Raw genomic sequence first — 27,191 nt, 5'->3', positions numbered from 1 at the left:
TTATTGAATTTTTGCATTGCTGTTAAATGGCATTACAAATGAGTTACAACTCATAATTGCTATATTGACTCATATATAAGTCATATAAGGCAGAAAATCAATTCAAGATGGAGTGCTGCCTACACAAGGTAATAATTATTTTATTCCTGGAAGGTCAAGGTTTAAACTCAGGCATAGACACACAGTTTATCTATCTGTGTAGACACAAAAAGCCAGAGTAAATTCTTCGGGCCCGAAACGGCTCAACCCGAAATGTCACCTCTCCCTTTTCTCCAGAGATGCTGTCTGAGCTGCTCAGTTATTCCAGCTTTTTGTTTATCTTCAGTTTAAACCAGAATCAGCATCCTACACTTATCCATCTGTGCGCTGGTCTACATTTGGTACATCCCATTTATGATTTCACCATTTACAGCCTGGGTCTCTCTGCATTACTCTTCCCATATCACAATCACAATCATACTTTATTAGCCAAGTATGTTTTGTAACATACGAGGAATTTCATTTGCCGTACAGTCACAACAATAAAAAGCAACAGGACACACAAAATGCATTTTAACATGAACATCCACCACAGTGACTCCTCCACATTCCTCACTGTGATGGAAGGCGAAAAAAAGTTCAATCTCTCCCTTCTTTGTCCTCCAGCGGTCGGGGGCCTCGAACCTTCCGTTGACGTGACGATCTTGATTCCCGAAGCTGGTGGCGGGCCTTCCTCGTCGGGGCGATCAAGCTCCTGCATCGGGGGGGGGGGGGGATCTCAGCTGGAATGTGCGCTGGAGCAGGGCAAAGGAGACTCCTGGCCACAACCAACTCCTGAGGAGACGGTCATTGAAGAGGGTGTACAGTTACTGTCTTTATTTTAGATTTAGATTTAGAGATACAGCGCAGAAACAGGCCCTTCGGCCCACCGGGTCCGTGCCAACCAGCGATCCCCGCACATTAACACTATCCTACACACACTAGGGACAATTTTTACATTTGCCCAGCCAATTAACCTACAAACCTGTAAGTCTTTGGAGTGTGGGAGGAAACTGAAGATCTCAGAGAAAGCCCACGCAGGTCATGGGAAGAACGTACAAACTCCGTACAGACGGTGCCCGTAGTCAGGATCGAACTTGAGTCTCCAGCGCTGCATTCACTGTAAGGCAGCAACTCTACCGCTGCGCCACTGTGCTGCCCGTCTTTGACACTTGCAGCTACCAGTCTGGCAGTCCGTACACCGCTCAGGACGGCACGGTGGCGCAGCGGTAGAGTTGCTGCCTTACAGCGCTGGAGACCTGGGTTCGATCCCGACTATGGGAGCCGTCTGTATGGGGTTTGTACGTTCTCCCCGTGACATGTGTGGGTTTTCTCCGAGATCTTCGGTTTCTTCCCACACTCCAAAGACGTAAAGGTTTTAGGTAAATTGGCTTGGTATAAGTCTAAATTGTCCCTAGTGTGTGTAGGGCAGTGTTAATGTGCCTAGATCGCTGGTCGGTGCGGACTCGGTGGGTCGAAGGGCCTGTTTCCGTGCTGTATCTCTAAACTAAACTAAACTAAAAGGACGTGGGTAGGTCGGGTTGGGTGACTCACGGAGTATGAGAGGTCTGAATGAAGGGTGGGAGATGACCACAGAACCTGAATACTGATCCACAGGGCTCAGATAAAGACTTCAATGGGTAACCTACAGAATAAGGCCAACAGGTTTAAGCATGAAGAGTCATGAGTGTCTTATCATCAGATGTCCCAGATGGAACAATGACATTCATACTTGCAGCAGCACAACAGAATATGTAAACATTGTACACAGCAAACAATATAATAAACGAGAGAAAAACTTCAGTGTATGTGTGTATGTACACATAGTCACCCCTACACACATATATCTGTATGTATTATATATATATATGGATATAGATATATACACGCACACACATACGTACACATGGGTGTCAATGGGTGCTGTCTGTACGGAGTTTGTACGTTCTCCCCGTGTCCTGCCCGGGTTTTCTCCAAACCTTTCGGTTTCCTCCCACATTCCAAAGATGTACAAGTTTGTAGGTTAATTGGCTTGGTATAAATGTAAAATTGTCCCTAGTGTGTGTAGGGTGGTGTTAGTGTGCAGGGATCGCTGGTCGGTGCGGGCTCGGTGGGCCGAAGGCCCTGCTTCCGTGCTGTATGTATAAACTAAACTGATCGAAAGATAAGAAACAATAATAGCACAATAATAACAATAATAACAATAATAGTATACCATAACAATGACAGTAGTATATAATAACAATAATAATAACAATAACAATAGTATATAATAACAATAATAACAATAATAGTATACAATAACAATAACAATAGTATATAATAACAATAATAATAACAATAACAATAGTATATAATAACAATAATAACAATAATAGTATACAATAGATACTCTGCATTTTGCTGATGGTACACACTGTTGTCATTTGTAGAGAGGGATGGAGCTTTAAGAGTTAATGTGCACAGATTGCATGTTGCACGGGGTGAGACTACTTTACTTACTTAGAATTTCTAGCTAAAGTATAACAGGTTGTTTTGCATAACTGCAGAGGGTGTTGTGACTAAAGGAGAAAGGCCCGCTACCAAGTAGTATTGCGGAGAACCACAAGTCTGTTCTAGACAATAAGAACTGGTGCAGAAATGTGCTGATTGTGTGATTAGCTGGACCCGTGACCACTCATGTATAAATATACTGCGGATGCACAAAATAATGAGTGAGACCGCGAGGAGCTGGCAAGTATGTGACCATACTCGCAGTGACTCTCCCACTACCGCTAGCGTGATAAAGATGTGTCTTTACCATCAGTGTCTGATGGTGTTTGTTATTTCAGAGCGCGGACGGGCTTCAACATTGGCGTAGTTGGCAGGATCTCGCTGGGACAATCTCCGGCAACTGAATAAGTGGCCAAGGGGAGATCAGGACCTCGAGGGGAGTAAAAAGGGCACTATTGGATCCATTGAGTCTGAACTCCTGAGCAAACTCCCGGAAACACTGCTGTCCATCGTCTGAGGTTGATCTGGTTCCCTGCCGAGAGGTACAAGACCCAGATGAAGACCGAGGTAAGATAAACATTGTTATATAGACAATGGGTAGGTTAATTGGACATTCAGACTACTTGAAACCAGTCTCTGGGATGAAACCCAGAGACTGGTTTCAAGTAGTCTGAATGTCCAATTATTATTATTATCCAACTTTACACACACCCCACTCTCTACAACTGTCCACATGTACACAGCAATAGTGTTCAGAATGATTGAGGGGGGGGGAGGTTTATCAAGCTGTCTATCCGAGAATTTTCTGTTGTGTCTTGAAGCTGCACACACCCGAGTCATTGTTTTGTAACTTATGTGTAAAATGTGTATAAAATCATGAGAGGAATAGATCGGGTAGATACACAGAGACTCTTGCCCAGAGTAGGTGAATCGAGGACCAGAGGACATAGGTTTGCGGTGAAGGGGGAAAAAATTAATAGGAATCTAAGGAGTAACTTTTTCACACCAAGGAGGGTGGGTGTATTGAACAAGCTGCCAGAGGAGGTAGTTAAGATTCAAGATTCAAGATAGCTTTATTTGTCATCCAATATTGGACGAAATTCAGTCACCCACAGTCCAACAATAAAAGCATTAAATAGGCATTAAAATTACACAACCCCAAAAACACACAAAAAAAGAAACATCCATCAAAGAAACATCCATCACAGTGAGTCTCCTCCAGTCCTCTCCTCACTGTGATGGAAGGCCACAATGTCTTTCCCTTCTCCTGCCGTCCTCTCCCGCAGTCAGGTTGTTGTGGTTGCAGGCCGCGCCGGACGGTCCGCAGCGGCCGGAGCCTAAGGCGAGTTCCAGCCGCTCCCGCAGCCTCCAAAGACGGCCGGCTCCGTCGATGATAAGTCCGATCCGGGGCGGGTGAACACGCTGCTGCTGCTGCTGTTGCTGCACGTCGGGGCGGTCGTGGCTCCTGACATTGAAGCCCCCGCCCAGCAGAGAAATATCCCGCGGCATATCTTAGGCCGCGCCGAACGGTGAAATGTCCGCGACCCAAGCCCCGCGATCCGGGGCGGGCGAACCCGCTGCCGCTGCCGGAGCTCCCGATGTCGGCATCCACGCGACCCGAGCCTAAGGCGAGTCGCAGCCGCTCCCGCAGCCTCCGAGGACGACCGGCTCCGGTGATGGTAAGTCCGATCCGCGGGCTCTGCGAACCAGAGCCCTGGAGGCAGCCAGCTCCAGGAGTTGGGCCGATGGTAGGCCGCAGCAGGAACGGAGACACGGCCCAGAAAACAAAGGTCGGGTCTCCGTTCGGAAGGGACACCTATTTACAATTTTACAGTTCCCCCCCTCCCCCCACATACACACACAGTACACAAACACAAAAACACCACATCACAACTACAATTAAGACAAAAAAACAACAAAAACACAAAGACAAATGGACTGCAGGTAAGCCGCAGCTGCTATGGCAGCGCCGCCATTTTGGATCTGGGATTATCCCAACATTTAAGGAACAGTTAGATAGGTACATGGATAGGACAGGTTTGGAGGGATATGGGCCAAACAGGGGCAGGTGAGACTAAAGTAACTGGGACATGTTGCCTGTGTGGGCACATTGGGCCGAAGGGCCTGTGTTCGTGCTGTATCACTCTATGACTATGACTCTATAACTTGACCTGGACTTTGCAGATAGAAACATAGAATATAGGTGCAGGAGGAGGCCATTTGATGATGGCTGATCATCCACAATCAGTAACCCGTGCCTGCCTTCTCCCCATATCCCTTGATTCCATTAGCCCCTAGAACTCTATCTAAACTCTCTTTTAAATTCATCCATTGTGGATGGCCCTCTGTGGCAGAGAATTCCACAAATTCACAACTCTCTGGGTGAAAAAGTTTTTTCTCACCTCAGTTTCAAATGGCCTCCCCTTTATTCTTAGACTGTGGCCTCTGGTTCTGGACTCCCCCAACATTGGGAACATTTTTCCTGCATCTAGCTTGTCCAGTCCTTTCATAAGATGATGGGGAGGCTTTGAGAAGTCTGATGTTTAATCTCGCACTACACAATACCCAGACAGGTTATTGTGCTTTGTGAAGATCACAAATATTGCCTAAGCTAGCGGTCCAGAATGTTGATGAGGTGGAATACAACAAAAGTGATATTATTGAATGCTGGGGAAAATGTTCCCTTGTGGGAAATGGTCATTGCCTGCCTTCAGTTGTGTGCCACCAGTACAATTTGTCACAAATCAATCCAACCCAGAATGTTGCTGAGGTCTTAGACCATGCAGGAACACAATGATTCATTCTCTGCATCCACAAGCTGTATAATTCTTTCCATAGATGAAATGAACAATGATCAGCCCTGGGCACCGTGTTACAGTATAGGAAAAATGGTGTCAAGTTAGAAAGGGTACGGAGAAGATTTACGAGGATGTTGCCAGGACCTGAGCATCTAAGCGAAAGGGAGAGGTTGAGCAGGCTGGGACTCTGATCTTTGGAGGATGAGGGGTAATCTTATAGAGGTGTACAAAACAATGAGAGGAATAGATCGGGTAGACGCACAGAGTCTCCTGCTCATGGGTGAATCGAGGACCAGTGGACGTAGGTTTAAGATGAAAGGGGAAAGATTTAATAGGATTCTGAGGGTTAATTCTTTCGCACAAAGGGTGGTGGGTGTATGGAACAAGCTGCCAGAGGAGGTAGTTGAGGCTGGGACTATCCCAACGTTTAAGAAACAGTTAGACAGGTACATAGATGCACCTCCTCCTTCTCTCCAGAGATGCTGTCTGACCCGCTGAGTTACTCCAGCTTTTTGAGCCTATTTTAGGGACATAGATAGGACAGGTTTAGAGGGATATGGGCCGAAAGGCAGAGAGCGAGGAAGGAGGGTTGGTTTAAACTGCAGGTATTTTAATGCAAGGGGCCTGACGGGTAAGGCAGATGAGCTTAGGGCATGGATAGGTACGAGCGACTGGGACGTTGTAGCCATGACTGGAACCTGGTTAAGGGAGGGGCAGGACTGGCAGCTCAATGTTCCGGGGTACAGGAGCTTCAGGAGAGACAGGTGAGGGGAAAAGAGGAGGGGGAGTTGCATTGTTGGTTAAGGAGGATGTCACGGCTGTGTTCAGAGGTGATATTATGGACGGGTCGTCTAGTGAGGCTATATGGGTGGAGCTGAGGAACAAGAAAGGGATGATCACCTTGTTGGGGGTGTACGACAGACCCCCGAATAGCCAACGGGAATTAGAAGAACAAATGTGCCAGGAGATTGCAGACAGCTGCAGGTCAAATAAGGTTGGTGTAGTCGGGGAGTTTAACTTTCCCAACATAGACTGGGAAAATCATAGTGTGAAGGGTTTAGATGGGCTGCAATTCCTCAAAAGTGTTCAGGAGAGTTTTCCTAAACAGTATGTGGAGGCCCCCACACTGAGAGGACAACGCTGGATCTTGTATTGGGAAATTGGGAAGGGCAAGTTAATGAAGTGTGTGTGGAGGAGCCTTTCGGGACCAGTGACCACAGTTTGATTAAGTTTAAGATAGTTATGGATAGGGAAAGAGAGGGTCCACATGTTAAAATGCTCAACTGGGGTAAGGCCAACTTTGAGGGTGTGAGAGAAGGTCTCACTCAAGTTGACTGGAGCAGGTTATTTGAGGGAAGGAACATCGGCCAAGTGGGATGTTTTTAAAAGTGTACTGAAGAAAGCTCAGGATGTGTACGTCCCCATTAGAGTGAAGGGCAAAGCAGGCAAACGTGAGGAAGCTTGGCTGACGAGGGAAATTGAGGCATTGGTCAACAGCAAGAAGGATGCTTGGGACAGGTATAGGCAGCTGGGATCAAGTGCATCCCTGGAGGAGTTTCGGGAGCTAAGGAGTAAACTGAAAAAGGAGATTAGAAGGGCAAAAAGGAGCCAGGAGATAACTCTGGCGGGTAGCATTAAGGGTAATCCCAAAAGATTTTATAAATGCATAAGGGGGAAAAGGGTAACTAGAGAGAGAGTGGGACCTCTCGGGATCAAAGCGGTCTCCTCTGTGTGGGGCCATAGGAGATGGGCAAGGTCCACAATGAGTATTTCTCCTTTGTATTTATTGAGGAGAAAGACAGTAGGACGGAAGAACTTGGGGCAGTCACTGGAAGTGTGTTGAGAGCAGTCAGGGTTACTGTCGAAGAAGTACTGAAGGCACTGTCGTGTGTGAAGGTAGACAAATCTCCAGGGCCTGATCAGATATATCCGAGGACATTGCGGGAAACTAGAGAGGAAATTGCGGGAGCCCTGGTAGAAATTTACGAGTCGTCCTTAAATACAGGAGAGGTGCCGGAAGACTGGAGGGTGGAAAATGTTGTACCTCTTTTCAAGAAGGGCTGCAGGGAAAATGCTGGGAACTATAGGCTAGTGAGCTTAACATCTGTAGTTGGTAAGTTACTGGAGAGTATTCTGAGGGATAGGATATACAGGCATTTGGATGGGCAAGGCTGATTAGGGACAGTCAGCATGGTTTTGTATGTGGGAGGTCGTGTGTCACAAATCTGATTGATTTTTTTTTTTGAAGACGTGACCAAAAAGGTTGATGAGGGCAGAGCGGTAGATGTTATGTACATGGACTTCAGTAAGGCATTTGACAAGGTTCTGCATGGTAGGCTGCTCTGGAAGGTTGGATCGCATGGGATCCAAGGAGAGGTAGCTGAATGGATAGCAAATTGGCTTCATGGAAGGAAGCAGAGGGTGATGGTGGAAGGTTGCTTCTCAGACTGGAGACCTGTGACTAGTGGTGTGCCTCAGGGTTCGGTGCTGACCCCTTTACTGTTTGTCATCTACATCAATGATTTGGATGAGAACATACAGGGCAAGATTAACAAGTTTGCTGATGATACAAAAGTGAGTGGTTTTACAGATAGTGAAGATGGCTGTGAACGATTGCAGTAGGATCTGGATCGATTGGCCAGGTGGGTGGAGGAATGAGTGATGGAGTTTAATACAGAGAAGTGTGAGTTGTTGCATTTTGGGACGTCAAACAAGGGCTGGACCTGCACAGTAAATGGTAGGCCTCTGGGTAGTGTTGTAGAGTAGAAGGATCTAGGAGTATAGGTGCATGGATCCTTGATGGTCGAGTCACATGTAGATAAGGTGGTCAAAAAGGCTTTTGACACTTTGGCCTTTATCAGTCATAGTATTGAGTATAGAAGTTGGGAGATCATGATGCAGTTGTATAAGACGTTGGTGAGACTGTATTTAGAATACAGTGTTCAGTTCTGGGCACCACTTTATAGGAAAGATATTGTCAAGCTTAAAAAGGGTTCAGCAAAGATTTACGAGGATGTTGCCAGGACTAGAGGGTGTGAGCTATAGAGATAGGTTGAGTAGGATGTATCTCTGTTCCATGGTGCACAGGAGGATAAGGGGAGATCTTATAGATGTGTACAAAATCATGAGAGGAATAGATCGGGTAGATGCGCAGAGTGGGAGAATCGAGGATCAGAGGACATAGGTTCAAGGTGAAGAGGAAAAGATTTATTAGGAATCTGAGGGGTAACTTTTACACACAAAGGGTGGTGGGTGCATGGAACAAGCTGCCAGAGGAGGTAGTTGAGGCTGGGACTATCCCATCATTTAAGAGACAGTTAGACAGGTACATGGATAGGACAAGTTTGGAGGGATATGGACCAAGCGCAGGCAAGTGGGACTAGTGTAGCTGGGACACTGTTGGCTGGTGTGGGCAAGTTGGGCCAAAGGGCCTGTTTCCACGCTGTATCACTTTATGACTCTGACTCTATTAACATGTAGAATAGATCATTGTTAGCTGGAAGGTGACCAACAAAACAAACAGATAAAGTGTAATCGGGTCTGTCAGAATGGTCGGAGAACTGGGAAGGGAGAGGGATGGAGTGATAGGGATGGTAAGCGTTACTTGAAATTAGAGGTCAATGTTTATACCACTGGGGTGTTAGCTGCCCAAGCAAAATATGACGTGCTGTTCCTCCAATTTTGGACTGGGCCTCGCTGACATTGGAGGAGATCCAGGACAGAAAGGTCAGTGTGGGGATGGGAGGGGGAGTTGAAGTGTTAAGCAACCAGGGGAACAGGTTGGTTTGGGCGGACTGAGCGGAGATATTCAGTGAAGTTATTGCCGAGCCTGTGCTTGGTCTTGCCGATATATAGGAGACAACACTTGGAACAGCGGATACAGTAGATGAGGTTGGAGGAGGTGCAAGTGAACCTCTGCCTCACCTGAAAGGACTGTTCTTAAATCCCTATTCTTAAACCCCTTCACAATGAAGGCCAAAATGCCTTTTTACTTCTTAATCATGTTGGACCTGCCTGGCAACTTCACATGTGTAGGAAAGAACTGCAGATGTTGGTTTAAATCGAAGGTAGACACAAAATGCTGGAATAACTCAGCGGGACAGGCAGCATCTCTGGGGAGAATGAATAGGTGACATTTCGGGTCAAGACCATTCATATTTGTATAAGACATTGGAGAGACTGCATTTAGAATATTGTGTTCAGTTCTGGGCACCATAGGAAAGATATTGTCAAGCTTGAAAGGGTTCAGAAAAATTTACGAGGATGTTGCCAGGACTAGAGGGTGTGATCTATAGGGAGAGGTTGAGTAGGCTGGGTCTCTATTCCATGGACCGTAGGAGGATGAGGGGAGATCTTATAGATCTGAAGATCTATCTCAGTCTGAAGAAGGGTCTCGACCCGAAACGTCACCCATTCCTTCTCTCCCGAGATGCTGCCTGACCTGCTGAGTTACTCCAGCATTTTGTGAATAAATACCGGAGATCTTAGAGGTATTCACAATCATGAGAGAAATAGATCGGGTAGATGCAGTCTTTTACGCAGATTTAATAGGAATCTGAGGGGTAACTTTTTCACACAGAGGGTGGTGGGTAAATGGAACAAGCTGCCAGAGGGGGTAGTTGAGGCTGGGACTATCCCATTATTTAAAAAACAGTTGGACAGGTACATGGACAGGACAGGTTTGGAGCGTTATGGACCAACTGCAGGCAAGTGGGACTAGGGTAGCTGGGACATTGTTGGCCGGTGTGGGCGAGTTGGGCCGAAGGACCTGTTTCCCCACTCTATCAATCTGACTCCCGCTGAGTTGCTCCAGATTTTGTGTCTACCTGGCAACTTCACATGCCAGAATACCTGGATTCCTCTGAGCTTCACTTGGAGTTGTAGAGTAACAGTCACATAGCACAGAAACAGGCCTTGAGCTCAACGTGTCCCCGGCAACCCTGATCCCCTGTCTAAGCTCCTCCCAGTTGCTCACTTTTGCTCCATATTTCACCAAAGCTTTATCTATGTACCCGTGCAAGTGTTTTGTTTAGCTTAGAAATACAGCGCGGAAACAGGCCCTTCGGCCCAGCGAGTCCGCACCGACCAGCGATCCCCGAACATTAACACTATCCTACACCAGGGACAAATTTTACATGTATACCAAGCCAATTAACCTCCAAACCAGTACGTCTTTGGAATTTGGGAGGGAACCGAAGATCTCAGGAAAAAACCCACACAGGTCAGGGGAGAACGTACAAACTCCGTACAGACTGCACCCGCAGCCAGGATCGGTCCATATCCACCACTGCGCCACTGTTTAAATGTATTTTAAAATTTGTTCTTCTACTTGCCTCAACTTCCTCTGGCAACTCATTCCACATTTCCAGAGCTTCTGTGTGAAAGGTTATCCCACGGATTCCTAGTTAATCTTTCCTCTCTCTCCTTAAAATATGCCTTCTAGGTCATGATCCACCTACCCTGGGGAAAAAGACTGTGCATTCACCCTATGTATTCCACTCATGATTTCATACGCTTCCACAAGATCACCCCTCAACCTCTTGCCCTCCAAGGTGGAAAGATGTAGCCTGCCCAATCTCCCTCTATACCTCGGGCCCTTGAGTCCTGGCAACATCCTCGCAAATCTTCTCTTCACGCTTTCTAGCCTGATGGCATCTTTACTCCAGCAGGGTGACCAAAGTTGAACACAGTACTCTAAATGCGGCCTCGCCAACATCTTGTACAAAGTAGCATTATGTCTGTGCTCTATTACTTGACTTGTGAAGGTCAGATCAGGTTGCCGCATGTCTTTTTCACCATCCTATCTATCTGCACTGCCACTTTCAGGGAACCAAGTACTTCTACCTTGAGATCCCTCAACTCTACAAGACCCAAGTCCCCACAGGTCATTGTGAAGGTCCTGCCCTAATGATGATGTTGATGATGATACTTTATTGTCACCTGGACCTAGGTGCAGTGAAATTCTTTGCCTTGGCATACAAAGTACACAAAAGAGTTGCCACAAAGGTGCCGACAAAGCTACTAAATGTAACTGGGCGGTCACGGTGGCGCAGCGGTAGAGTTGCTGCCTTACAGCGAATGCAGCGCCGGAGACCCGGGTTCGATCCCGACTATGGGTGCTGTCTGTGCACCCACACACACGGGTAAAGACTGTGCCGCCAGGATAATCCAGACACTGCCAGCGTTGCCTGTTCAAGGTCCAAAACTGAGCTGCCGGGTGGTGACGTCACCTTTTGCCCCTTATTTGGGAGTGAGGAAGTTGGCACCCCTTTCCCCGACCCTGCAATATCACAGCTTGGATGGTGAGGATGGGGGTCAAGGATTGATCAGGTGTGACATCGGGATTCTTGAGTGAAAAGCAAACTGCTGGGGGAACTCAGCAGATCAATGGAAGCCAATGAACAGACGATGTTTCAGGTGGAGGCCTCTTCTTCACACTGAACCCGACCCAAAATGATAGCAATAAGAACCATCAACCTTTGCTGATGATGATCAATGATCTGACCATGTTTGAAGTGCCACTAATAATGATGTAACCTCGTGGTATTGATCAATCCTTGAGATGATGATTAACTGGTCAGGGCTAATGGCTGAATCACTTGGGGTAGTCATCAACCTCTGCGATAAAGACTGACCCTGCTCTGATAATGATAAACACTCTGTGATAAACATCGACCCGCTTCTGATAATGATCGATGGCCCTCTTGTGATAATCACCGGCCTGACCTAGAACAATGTTCGATCCACCGCACTGTGTTAGAAGCAGCCCGCAGCTGGTAAACATTGCTCCTATCAAATAGGTCGGCCCTAAATTCAAAACCCCCCCTCAACCAGGCAATCAAAAACATCCCTCCCAGAAAATCAACCTCCCCACGGTGATAAACCCCCACCCCCAGCACCAGTTGATGGAGAATTGAATCCAGTGGAGCTGCCGCTGAGAGCTCCAAGGACACAGGTCCAGAGACACTAGCAATAATCACCCTTATCCTGAGAAAATCACCCTCAACCCTTCATAATTACTCACCCTGTGATAATTACTATTACCCTGTGATAATTACTCTCACCCTGTGATAATTACTCACCCTGTGATAATTACTCTCACACTGTGATAATCACTCTCACCCTGTGATAATTACTCTCACCCTGTGATAATTACTCTCACCCTGTGATAATTACTCCTACCCTTTGATAATTACTCACATGCTGTGATAATTACTCTCACCCTGTGACAATTATTCTCACCCTGTGATAATTAGGCTCACCCTGTAATAATTACTCCCCCTGTGATGATTACTCACACCCTGTGATAATTACTCTCAACCTGTGATAATTACTCGCACTTCTGTGATAATTACTCTCCCTGTGACAATTACTCTCACCCTGTGATAATTACTCTCCCTGTGATAATCACTCATACCTCTGTGATATTTACTCACCCTGTGATAATCACTCATACCTCTGTGATACTTACCCTGTGATAATTAGCACAGCCTGTGATAATTACTCACCCTGATAATTACTACCCTATGATAATTACTACCCTGTGATAATTACTACCCTGTGATAATTACTCACCCTGTGATAATTACTCACCCTGTGTTACTCACCCTGTGATAATTACTCACCCTATGATAATTACTCACACTCTGTGATACTTACCCTGTGATAATTAGCACACCCTGTGATAATTACTCTCACCCTGATAATTACTCACACACCATGATCATTACTGCCCTGTGATAATTACTGCCCTGTGATAATTACTCACCCTGTAATAATTACTCACCCTGTGATAATCACTCGTACCACTGTGATACCTACCCTGTGATAATTACCACACCCAGCGATAATTACTCACCCTATGATGAATACTCTCACCCTGTGATAATTACTCACCCTGTGATAATTACTCAGAGCCTGTGATAATTACTGACCATGTGATAATTACTCACCCTGTGATAATTACTCTCACCCTGTGATAATTACACATCCTGTGATAATTACTTTCACCCTATAATAATTACTCACACCCTGTGATAATTACTTTCACCCTGTAATAATTACTCACATCCTGTGATAATTACTCACCCTTTAATAATTACTCTCACCCTGTGATAATTACTCTCACCCTGTGATAATTACTCACCCTGTGATAATTACTCTCATCCTGTGATAATTACTCTCACCCTGTGATAATTACTCTCACCCTGTGATGATTACTCACCGTGTGATAATTACTCTCACCCTGTAATAATTACTCACACCCTGTGATAATTACTCTCACCCTGTGATGATTACTCACCGTGTGATAATTACTCTCACCCTGTAATAATTACTCACACCCTGTGATAATTACTCTCACCATGTGATAATTAATCACGCTGTAATAATTACTCACATGATAAATTCACTGATGGTCTTCCTCACTCGGAGAACGTCAGCCCTACTCAGCCGTTCCCCTGTAACCATCGTCCCCACGTGCTGATAATCGCCCTGCCGCAGATCACCGTCACCAGCTGGTAATCATCTTCACCTGCTGATTACGACCCTCCTCTTGTGATAATCACACACACTCACTGATAGTCAACCACCCAAGGGATAGTCCCCCCTGTTATTAGCACCCTCTCCTGCGGCAATCACCCTAAGCTGTAGAATAAATGTTCCCAATGTTGGGGGAGTCCAGAACCAGGGGACACAGTCTAAGAATAAAGGGGAGGACATTTAAAACTGAGGTGAGAAAAACCTTTTTCACCCAGAGAGTTGTGAATTTGTGGAATTCTCTGCCACAGAGGGCAGTGGAGGCCAATTCACTGGATGAATTTAAAAGAGAGTTAGATAGAGCTCTAGGGGCTAGCGGAAACAAGGGATATGGGGAGAAGGCAGGCACGGGTTACTGATTGTAGATGATCAGCCATGATCACAATGAATGGCGGTGCTGGCTCGAAGGGCCAAATGTCCTCCTCCTGCACCTATTTTCTATGTTTCTATAACAACCCCCCCCCTCCCCTTGATAATCACTGCCCCCTGGTGACTCTGTGATAGTCACACACCTATGACCATCACACCCACTGGGTGATAATCACCTCTGTGATATTTAGGTTTGTGATAAATGTCACCCATTCCGTCTCTACAGAGACGCTGCCTGTCCCGCTGAGTTACTCCAGCATTTTGTGTCTATCCTCTGTGATATTTACGATCTAATAACCCTATCACCTGCTGATAATTTCCCTTCACCTTGTGATAATGACATTGTGGCACAGAGGTAGAGTTGCTGCCTTACAGCACCAGAGACCCGGGTTTGATCCTGACTACGGGGGGTGCTGTCTGTACGGTGTTTGCACGTTCTCCCCGTGACCTGCGAGGGTTTTTTCCCGTTGCTCCAGTTTCCTGCCACATTCCAAAGACATACAAGTCTGAAGGTTAATTGGCTCTGTATAATTGTAAATTATCCTTAGTGTGTGTAGGATAGTGTTAATGTGCGGGGATCGCTGGTTGGCCTCGACTCGGTGGGCCGAAGGGCCTGTTTCCGCACTGTATCTAAACTAAACTAAATCAAACACTGATAATCACCCTGCTCCTGTGATAATCACCATCACCTGCTGAGAGTCACGCTATCTCTCTCTGATAAGTTTACATCCGTTGATAATTTTCCAACCTTTGGTATATTCTCCTTCTCTGTAAAAATCACCCTCACCTTGCGATAGTCCACACAAACACAGTATTTATCATCTTCACCATGAGGTAATCACCTGTGTAAGAAAATAACTGCAGATGCTGGTACAAATCGAAGGTATTTATTTCACAAAATGCTGGAGTAACTCAGCAGGTCAGGCAGCATCTCAGGAGAGAAGGAATGGGTGACGTTTCAGGTCGAGACCCTTCTTCAGACTCGACCCGAAACGTCACCCATTCCTTCTCTCCTGAGATGCTGCCTGACCTGCTGAGTTACTCCAACATTTTGTAAAATAAATGAGGTAATCACCTTATCCCCATGATAACCATCATTATGGCACTATGGCACAGCAGTAGAGTTGCTGCCTTACAGCACTTGCAGCACTAGAGACCTGGGTTTGAACCTGAATACAGATGCTGTCCGTACGGAGTTTGTACGTTCTCCCCGTGACCGCGAGAGTTTTCTCCGAGATCTCCGGTTTCCTCCCATAGTCCAAAGACGTACAGGTTTGCAAGTTAATTGGCTTGGTATGAATGTAAAATTGTCCCCAGTAGGTGTAGGATAGTGTTGATGTGCGGGGATCACTGGTCGGCGCGGACCCGGTGGGCCGAAGGGCCTGTTTCCACACGACTCTGCTGCCCATTCACTGGCACTTGGGTTCTGGAAATTCTTGTTTCCCAACGAAATGAAACTCAAACTTTTCTGAAACATGATACACCTGATGCACAAAACTATGAATGATTATGTGTAAGGTAACTACACCGATCAGCCAAAACATTATGACCACTGACAGGTGAATTGAATAACATTGATTATCGTGTTACAATGGCACCTGTCAAGGGATGGGATATATTAGGCAGCAAGTGAACAGTCAGTTCTTGAAGTTGATGTGTTGGATGCAGGAGAAATGGGCAGGAGTAAAGACCTGAGCGACTTTGACAAGGGTGACAAGCAGTGGTGAGTATCTACCGACAGTGGTCCGAGGAGGGACAAACCACAAACCGGCGACAGGGTGTTGGGCGCCCAAGGCTCATCGATGCGCGAGGGCAACGAAGGCGATCCCGTCTGATTCGAACCGACAGAAGGTCTACTTTGGCACAAGTCAAAGACAATCTTAATGGTGGTCACGGGAGGAATGTGTCACAATACACAGTGCATCGCACCCTGCTGCGTATGAGGCTGCACACGGAAGACCAACATCATATTAGGCAGGTGGTCATAATGTTTTGGCTGATCTAGTTTACAAACAATTTTGTAAACTAGATCCTTTAGTGTTCATGTGTCATTTTACATCAGTTCCTCACTATGGCATGGTGGCACGACGGTAGAGTTGCTGCCCTACAGCGCCAGGGACCCGGGTTCGATCCTGACCACAGATGCTGTTTGTACGGAGTTTGTACGTTCTCCCCATGACCTAAGTGGGGTTTCTCCAGGAGCTTTGGTTTCCTCCCACACTCCAAAACCGTACAAGGCTTGTACGTTAATTGGCCTGTCTTGGTAAATTGTCCCTAGAGTGTGTCGGATAGTGTTAATGTGCGGGGATCGCTGGTCAGCACGGACTCAGTGGACCGAAGGGCCTGTTTCTGCATTGTATCTCAAAACCGTATCTCAAAATGTATGCAGTGCATATTTGTGAATCTGCAAATCTGGGAGCCAGGATAAATGAAAAATAAAACAGCATGTTACATAGAAACATAGAAAATAGGTGCAGGAGGAGGCCATTTGACCTTTGAGCCAGCACTGCCATTCATTGTGATCATGGCTGATCATCCACAATCAGTAACCCATGCCTGCCTTCTCCCCATATCCCTGGTTTCTACTAGCCCCGAGAGCTCTATTTAACTCTCTTTTAATTTTATCCAGTGAATTGGCCTCCACTGCCTTCTGTGGCAGAGAATTCCACAAATTCACAACTCTCTGGGTGAAAAAGGTTTCTTCTCACCTCAGTTTTAAATGGCCTCCCCTTTATTCTTAGACTGTGGCCCCTGGTTCTGGACTCCCCCAACATTGGGAACATTTTTCCTGCATCTAGCTTGTCCAGTCCTTTTGTAATTTTATACATCTCTATAAGATCCCTCTCATCCTCCTAAAGGATGAGAGGGGATCTGATGTCGGTTGCTAGCTATTTGCAAAATTTGATTTGATATTAACTTTCAATAGGGAATTGTACTTATTGTACAAGAAGAGCTAAGAGGAGAGAATGGTTTCAGTGGAAAGATTGAGAGGTGGCTAAATTATAAATTCTCCTGGGGGATTCAGGAGCGTCAGTAGCTGTGACCGCTCTCCATAGAGGCCCAGCACAAATTGGAGGAGCAGCACCTCTTATTTTGCTTGGGTAGCTCACACCCCAGTGGTATGAATATTGACTTCTCTAACTTCAAGTAGCCCTTGCTTTCCCTCTCTCTCCGTCCCTCCACCATCCCAGTTTTCCAACCAGTCTGACTGTCCCCCATTCCATTTTATCTGTTTGCTTTGTTGCCACCTTCTCCCCGCTAACAATGATCTATTCTACATTTTCCTAGATCTGCACCTCCTTTGATGTCTCGTTTTCACATCTTACCCGTCCATATTTCTAGTTCCCCTCTTCCCCAACTCTCAGTCTGAAGAAGGGTCTTGACCCCAAACGTCACCCATTCCTTCTCTCCAGAGATGCTGCCTGTCCCGTTGAGTTTCTCCAACATTTTGTGTCCATCTTCGGTTTAACCCAGCATCTGCATTTCCTTCCTACGCTCCTCACTCATTGTAATCTTATTCCTAGATTTCATCTGGGCTAAGCTCCTGCTGCCGTTAGTGCTTTAGGTCCTGCGTTGAATTGCACTGGCTTTCACTGCTGTCAAAATTTGATGAAATCGCAAGAACTTTTTATCGGAGATTAATTCAATGTTGCCCCGAAGCAAAATTGTGTTCTCGCCAGAGTTTAATGTCAGTGAAATCAAAGAAAATGTCATCACACTTTAAAAGAATCAGAGTCAGAATCAGAATAGCATTTATTGTCATCGAAAAACATGTTTTTGGATGAAAGTTCGTTACCCGGAAATTCTGTTCAATAAAGGCTATTCTGATTCTACAAGATGGATGAACCAACAAGTGATTGGATAATTCAACAGGCTGACACGAATCTGTGATTTTTTTCATTTTAGTTTAATTTAGAGATATAGCACGGAAACAAGCCCTTCGGCCCACCGACCAACGATCCCCGCACATTAACACTATCCTACACACACTAGGGACAATATTTTACATTTACACCAAGCCAATTAACCTACAAACCTGCACGTCTTTGGAGTGTGGGTGGAAACCAGAGATCTTGGAGAAAACCCACACAGGCCATGGGGAGAACATACAAACTCCGTACAGACAGCACCCGTGGTCGGGATCAAACCCAGGTCTCTGGTGCTATAAGGCAGCAACTCTACCGCTGTGCCACCTTAACATGACATAACATAACATAAACATGAAATGACATTAACGTTACAGGTTTTTATTCACAAAATGCTGGAGTAACTCAGCAGGTCATGCAGCATCTCAGGAGAGAAGGAATGGGTGACGTTTCGGGTTGAGACCCTTCTTCAGACTGAAGAAGGGTCTCGACCCGAAACGTCACCCATTCCTTCTCTCCTGAGATGCTGCCTGACCTGTTGAGTTACTCCAGCATTTTGTGAATAAATACCTTCGATTTGTACCAGCATCTGCAATTATTTTCTTACACTTAACGTTACAGCTTTCTCAACAAAACATCATTGTGTTCCCTCATCAAATGCTCAGAATAGTTTTTATTTACTTCATGCAGAGAGGCTGTCGAGTATTCCAAGCCTGCCAGCCGTTCCTGGGATGTGTCCTGCTGTGGTGGGGGGTGAATGAGCTGCCAATGTGTTTAAATGAATGAAGTCGATGTGAGCAAATGATGAGTGGGCGCCAAATATTTTCTGATAAATTTCTGCTTAATAAGTTGTTAGCAAAAGTAAGCAGAGCATTTGAAAGCGTGCTGGCAGTTGGAGAAATAAATGAATGGAGCGTTTGATTAGTTTAAGAAAATAACTGCAGATGCTGGTACAAATCGAAGGTATTTATTCACAAAATGCTGGAGTAACTCAGCAGGTCAGGCAGCATCTCAGGAGAGAAGGAATGGGTGACGTTTCGGGTCGAGACCCTTCTTCAGTTTAGTTTAGTTTAGTTTAGAGACACAGCGCACATCCAGAGAGCAGGGCTGAACTACTATCGACCGCTTTGGTGACCCTCGGATTATCCTTGAAGGGACTTTACTGGCTTTACCCTGCACTAAATGTTATTTCCTTATCATGTATCTGTACACTGTAAATGGCTTGATTGTAATCATGTATTGTCATTCTGCTGTCTGGTTAGCACGCAACAAGAGCTTTTCACTGTACCTCGGTACACGTGACAGTAAACTAAACCGAACTGAACTGAACTGAAACAGGCCCTTCGGCCCATTGAGTCTGTGCCGACAAGCGATTCCTGCACATTAACACTATTGTACACACACACACAGCGGGACAATTTACAATTTTACCAAGCCTACAAACCTGTACATCATCACCGCTACAATCGGGAAGAAGGAACAGGAGCCTGAAAACCGTGACACCTAGATCCAGAACAGGTAGTATAAGAAAATAACTGCAGATGCTGGTACAAATCGAAGGTTTTTATTCACAAAATGTTGGAGTAACTCAGCAGATCAGGCAGCATCTCAGGAGAGAAGGAATGGGTGACGTTTCGGGTCGAGACCCTTCTTCAGACTGAACAGGTAAATAGGTGATGGGCTTGGCATCATGTGCAGCACAGACATTGTGGGCCGAAGGGCCTGCTCTTGTGTTGTATCATAGAGTGATACGGTGTGGAAACAGGTCCTTTGGCCCAACTCACCCACACCGGCCAACAATGTCCCAGCTGCCCTAGTCCCACTTGCCTGCGCTTGGTCCATATCCCTCCAAACCTGTCCTATCCATGTACCTGTCCAACTGTTTCTTAAACGATGGGATAGTCCCAGCCTCAACTACCTCCTCTGGCAGCTTGTTCCATACACCCACCACCCTCTGTGTGAAAAAGTTACCCCTCGGATTCTTATTAAATCTTTTCCCCTTCAACTTGGTCCTATGTCCTCTGGTCCTCGATTCCCCTACACTGGGCAAAAGACTCTGTGCATCTACCCGATCTATTCCTCTCATGATTTTGTACACCTCTATAAGATCTCCCCTCATCCTCCTGCGCTCCAGGGAATAGAGACCCAGCCTACATAACCTCTCCCTATAGCTCATACCCTCTAGTCCTGGCAACATCCTCGTAAATCTTTTCTGAACCCTTTCAAGCTTGACAATATCTTTCCTATAACATGGTGCCCAGAACTGAACACAATACTCTAAAGGTGGTCTCACCAACGCTTTATACAACTGCAACGTTTTATACAACTGCAACATTTTATACAACTGCAATTGTTCCATCACTATGTTCTAAATGCCGATGCTGGAATATTGAGATAACTAGAGTGCTCGAGGGACTCAACAGGCCAGGCAGCATCTGTAGAGTGAATGAACAGGTGACATTTCATGTCTGGACCTTTCCTCGAGATCTCATTGTTCCGTTACTGGTGCATATTGTTATGTATTGGCCGGAACAATAACCACCAGGGAGGAAGTAATTTAATAGTAATTTACCAATTAGCTTCTAACTTGAAACATTATGGTAACTTACGAAAAATGGCTGCAGCCTTTCAGACGGAGTCCCGACCAAGTCCCGCGCAAGTCCCGCATCATCGTCCATCGATGGGATGGTGTTTCAAATCCACCGCGCACACGCATTCACCCGTAACATGCCCGGCTGCCAGGGATGCCCATAGAGACCGACACGCATGCCCATAGAGACCGACACGCATGCCCATAGAGACCGACACGCATGCCCATAGAGGCGGACACCCATGCACATAGAGACCAACACGCATGCCCATAGGGGCCGACACACATGTCCATAGAGACCGACACGCATGCCCATAGAGACCGACACGCATGCCCATAGAGACGGACACCCATGCACATAGAGACCGACACGCATGCCCATAGGGGCCGACACACATGTCCATAGAGGCGGACACGCATGCCCATAGAGGCCGACACCCATGCACATAGAGACCAACACGCATGCCCATAGGGGCCGACACACATGTCCATAGAGGCGGACACGCATGCCCATAGAGGCCGACACGCATGCACATAGAGGCCGACACGCATGCCCATAGAGGCCGACATGCATGCACATAGAGGCAGACACGCATGAACATAGAGGCCGACACGCATGCACATAGAGGCCGACACGCATGCCCATAGAGGCTGACACGCATGCACATAGAGGCCGACACACATGCCCATAGAGGCGGACATGCATGCGCGTAAGAGGATGAGATGCATGCGTGTAAGAGGAGAACACGCACGCGCGTAAGTTAACCGCTCGGAACATATGACAATTGGGTGGCATGGTGGTGCCGCAACCAGAATTTCATCCCTGAAATTCCTCCTCATTTCCTTCCTAAAGGAACGTCCTTTAATTCTGAGGCTGTGACCTCTGGTCCTGGACTCTCCCACTAGTGGAAACATCCTCTCCACATCCACTCTACCCAGGTCTTTCACTTTTCGGTACGTTTCAATGCCCCCCCTCATCCTTCTAAACTCCAGCGAGTACAGGCCCAGTGCCCTCATCATACGCTAACTCTGGGATCATTCTCGTAAACCTCCTCAAGACCCTCTCCAGAGACAGCACATCCTTTCTCAGATATGGGGCCCAAAACTGCTCACAGTGCTCCAAGTGTGGCCTGACCAGCGCCTTATAGAGCCTCAGCATTACATCCCTGTTTTTGTATTCTATCCTTCTGGTAATAAATGCCAGCATTGCGTTTGCCTTCCTTGCTACCGATTCGACTTGCAAGTTAACTTGTTGGGAATCCTGCACCAGCAAGGTGACATGATAGACAGGATTATGGATGTAAATTTACAATCTGTAAGAAAATAACTGCAGATGCTGGTACAAATCGAAAGTACTTATTCACAAAATGTTGGAGTAACTCAGCAGGTCAGGCAGCTTCTCAGGAGAGAAGGAATGGGTGACGTTTCGGGTCAAGACCCTTCTTCAGACTGAAGAAGGGTCTTGACCCGAAACGTCACCCATTCCTTCTCTCCTGAGATGCTGCCTGACCTGCTGAGTTACTCCAGCATTTTGTGAATAAATTTACAATCTGATTGTCCACGACCTGATTAAGTGACGGAGCTGGACTGCGGTGGATTATAGAGATGGTACATCACCGAGATCCCAGAAAACGAATAAGTTTTAAAAAGCTGTCCCCTTCAGCAACTACTGATGCTCGTGTTAAGTTCCTTGTGTGGCCTTTGTTCAGAAATACCATCATTATTAATAACAGCATAAATCAAATAATTCTTTTGGCAATGTAATGCTATTAATAATGAATGATGTATTTCTTTGCCCCCCCCCTGGAGGTGGAGACCATGAGTGGATTAAAGCTTTAAACGCTCCCATATGTTTTAATCAGCTCTCAATCCGAGTTAGACTATCTCTGAGAGCTCATTATCAACATCCTGACACTGCCTTTTGGACACATCAGTGCACCATGAAAGTGGGGCACTCTCTCTACACTGGCAATGTGGTTGCATAGCAACACTCATGCTAGTGGGACTTTTAAAAAAATACAAAAGGCACCTCAATTCCATGGTAATTGATGGTATTAGGTACACTAATAGCATCGAGTTCTCCCTGCTTTCAAGACTAATGCAGTTAGATCTCCCCAGTGTGGATCCAGTCTTGTACCCCGAGCACCCTGTGGAATACTGAAATACGGTCTGGTTTGGGGAATTGGTGGAAGCTGGCATTTAATATCTGGGCCGCTGAGTCTTGCCTTCTACTTGCTGCAAATGATGTATTTACCAGCACTTCCGAGACCGGGCGCTGCAGTTAACGTTCATTGTGTGAGAAGAAAGTATTGGATTTATATAACGCATAAAATTATAACACATTATCTTCACCGTGTTGGGAGATGTGCAAACCAGGACTGCTAGGCACCATTTAGCTCCATTGATATAAAAACATAGACAATTGGTGCAGGAGGAGGCCATTTGGCCCTTCGAGCCAGCACCGCCATTCATCGTGATCGTGGCTGATCATCCACAATCAGTAACCCGTGCCTGCCTTCTCCCCATATCCCTTGATTCCACTAGCCCCTAGAGCTCTATCTAACTCTCTTTTAAATTCATCCAGTGAATTGGCCTTCACTGCCCTCTGTGGCAGAGAATTCCACAAATTCACAACTCTCTGGGTGCAAAGTTTTTTCTCACCTCAGTTTTAAATGGCCTCCCCTTTATTCTTAGACTGTGGCCTCTGGTTCTGGACTCCCCCAACATTGGGAACATCTAGCTTGTCCAGTAAATAAGTAAGTAAGGCCCCCCCTCGGTCATGGCTGACCATGGGTGATGCATCCTGGTTGTTGGCTGCTTGCTCCAAACCTCAGCTAGAGCAGCGTTGATGTGTGGGTCGGATGCAAGCCTGGGCGATGTCATATGAAGGACAGGCTGTTGCCCGAGCAGCACGTCCCCCCTCTCCACGTCGCTGATCGATCCAAAGGAACAGCAGAGCCGTTACAGTTTGTCACCAGCGCCATCACAGGAGCTGCCAGAACCAGGTTGTGGACAACGACGGACTGCCCCAGGGACTCCGACTCAGGATATTTCTTGAGGTTTACTCCTGGAGCCTTCTCCATGACTGGATATGGCCACAAGGCAGTGGAGGTTTTAGATCAGAGTTTTCCCTCTCCTAGACTGGCGAGCCTCATCTGCCCGAGACTCGTGAGGGTGGCAACCTCTACCTTCCCGTCTGTACCACCTGCCCACTGCAGCCTTCATCCATCCGCCTTCCCAGCCGTTGTGACGCTCCACTAAAGTCAGCCGTCATCCTCCCTCCGCCTGTTCCACCGTTGAGGTCTTGGTTGGATTGCTCTTTGTCAGGGACCTCCCCTTCGACCTTACCGCCATGGGTGACCCTACCAGAAGCGTAGCTCCAGACGGCATCGCTCTCAGGATCTCAGGACCACACGAGCTTCTCCACCACGACAAGGTGACAATCCACAGAGAAGATGGTTGTCCAGTCCTTTTATAATTGTGTACGTTTCTATAAGATCCCCTCTCATCCTTCTAAATTCCACTGAATACAAGCCCAGTCTTTCCAATCTTTCCTCATATGTCACCTTTGTTAACAGATAGGATTTTGTCATAGAGTCTTGCTTCACAGAAAGAGGCCCTGTGGTCCATCATGTCTATTCTGACCATCAAGTCCTATCTATATTGCCAAACTATATGTGGTACAACCAGTACAACCAGCATGTCTCTTGTCTGTGCAGAGTCAGTCCACCCTTGACCACTGCCAAACAACCTTACTAAACGCCGATCACTCTGTCCCTCAGCCACGTTTTGTGAAGCCTGATCACCTCGCTGTGCTCCTGCCCCCTGCCAACAAACTAAAACTGGAGCCGGGGATCCGGTACTGAGTTGTTCACCGCTGGTCGCTGGACAAGGCTGGCATCCTACACGACTGCTTTGAGTCAGTGGACTGGTCCGTATTCAGGGATTCTGCAGCTAAGCTGAAGGAGCCTGCCACTGCTGTGACTGCGTCCATCAGTGAGTGCGTGGAAGACTGTGTGCCGACGAAGCCAATCCCAATGTTCCCCAACCATGGATGAGCCGTGAGGTTCAGTCACAGGTTAAGGCCCAGTCTGCTGCCCACAACTCAAACCATCCCGAGCCGGGACAAGATGGCCCGTTGTGATCTCCACAAAGCCATCAAGGATGCCAAAGGACAATACTGGGACAAACTTACAGATACAGAGATCAACAGGCCCTTTCTGCCCACCGGGTCCACGCCGACCAGCGATCCCCGCACATTAACGCTATCCCACACACACGAGGAACAATCTTGACATTTACCTAGGCAATTAACCTACAAACCTGCACGTCTTTGGAGTGTGGGAGGAAACCGAAGATCTCGGAGAAAACCCACGTAGGTCACGGGTAGAACGTACAAACTCCGTACAGACGGCGCCCGTCGTCGGGATCGGACCCGGGTCTTCAGCGCTGCATTCGCTGTAAGGCAGTAACTCTACCGCTGCGCCACACTTGAGTCCCAGTAGAATCACTCGGACACACGGAGAATGTGGCAAGGTCTGAATAAGATAACTGGCTGCAAAGTGAAGTCAGGCAGCATCGCTGGTGGTAGCGTGGCCTTACCTGATGAATTTAATGCTTTCTATGCTCGCTTCGAGCAGAAGGCCAAGGGGCAATGACACCCATCCCATCAGAGTCAAGTGTGCCTCATCCCGGGCCCACCGTTGCCCAAGTAAGATAGACCATTCCAAGGGCAAACCCACGGAGAGCAACTGATCTCTTCACAGGTGGACACAAACTGCTGGAGTAACTCAGCGGGTCAGGCAGCATCTCTGGTGATGTTTTGGGTCGAGACCTTTCTTCAGACTGATGAGGAGACACCCACCTGCTTCAAGAAGACTACCATCATCCCAGTGCCGAAGAAAAGCAAGAACCCATGCCTAAGCGACTACTGTCCAGTGGCCTTGATGTCCACCATCATGAAACATTTTGAGAGTCTGGTTATGGAACGCATTAAATCCAGTCTACCCAGAGGCCTTGAGCCACTGCAGTTCACCTACCACCACAACAGGCCCACAGACGATGCCATCTCCCCGGCCTACACTAGATCCCTAGATAAGAGAGACACCTACATCAGATTCCTATTTATAGACTGCTATTCTGCTTTTAACACCATTATCCCATCCAAGCTTATCGCCATACTCGTGGAACTTGGTGTCAGCTCTCATCTCAGCAATTGGATCCTCGACTTCCTGACCAACAGACCCCAATCAGTGAGGAGAGGGGACAAATCATCCTCCACGATGATCCTCAACACTGGTGCTGTGCAAGGATGCATTCTCAGCCCCCTTCTTTACTCCTTGTACACCCACGACTGCACACCAATGTACAAATCCAACTCAATCTACAAATTCACAGACCACATCACCGTTGTGGGCCGGATATCAAATAATGATGAGAAGGAATACAGGAAGGAGATTGAGAACCTCGTGACGTGCTTTCGAGACGACAACCTTTCTCTCAATGTCAACAAGACAAAGGAGATAAAGATCGACTTCAGGAAGCAAAGTGGTACAAATATCCTGGTATACATGGATGACGCAAAAGTGGAGATTGGTGAAAGCTTTAAGTTCACTTCCTTAGAAGGCTTATGAAGTTCGGCATGTCCCCTACAACTCTCACCAACTTCTACAGATGCACCATGGAAAGCATTTTATCAGGATGCATCACAGCTTGGTTTGGGAACAGCTCCATCCAAGACCGCAAGAAATTGCAGTGAGTTGCGGACGCAGCCCAGACCATCACACAAACCAACCTCCCTTCCATTAACTACATTTACACTTCACGCTGCCTCGTCAAGGCCAACAGCATAATCAAGGACGAGACGCACCCCGGCCACTCCCTCTTCTCCCCTCTCCCTTCAGACAAGAGGTACAGAAGTGTGAAAATGCACTCCTCCAAATTCAGGGACAGTTTTGGCCCAGCTGTTATCAGGCAACTTAAACATCCGAGGAACAACAGTAGAGTGGTCCTGGGCCACCATCTACTGCACTGGAGACTCTTGGACTATCTTTAATTAGACTTTATCTTGCACTAACCGCTATTCCCTTTATCATGTGTCGGTACACTGTGGATGGCTCGATTGTAATCATGTATTGTCTTTCTGCTGACTGGTTAGCACGCAACAAAAGCGTTTCCCTGTACCTTTATACACGTGACAGTAAACTAAGCTAAACTAAAATATTAAGTAAAAGGCAAATTGCTGGAAGAACTCAATGGGTCAGGTAGTGTAAGAAGAGGAGAACTTCTTCTGTGGAGGGAAATAGACAGATGATGTTTCCAGTACGAACAACTTCTTCACACTCCTGTGTCTCCATTTTACTGCTCTGCAGTCTCTTGCCTCTCCAATCTAAACTAATCCCATTTACCACCACTGAGCACATAGTTGACTCTGCCCTGACAGGTTGGGCGCTTGGTTTAACAATGTTTTCATTGAAAAAAACATGCATTCAACTCTGTTATACTGGAGCAAGGAAACCC

The sequence above is a fragment of the Rhinoraja longicauda genome, chromosome 22, assembly GCF_053455715.1.
Source record: "Rhinoraja longicauda isolate Sanriku21f chromosome 22, sRhiLon1.1, whole genome shotgun sequence".
Taxonomy (NCBI): domain Eukaryota; kingdom Metazoa; phylum Chordata; class Chondrichthyes; order Rajiformes; family Arhynchobatidae; genus Rhinoraja; species Rhinoraja longicauda.
The sequence above is the reverse complement of the archived record's forward strand: the minus strand, read 5'-3'. Positions refer to the sequence as shown.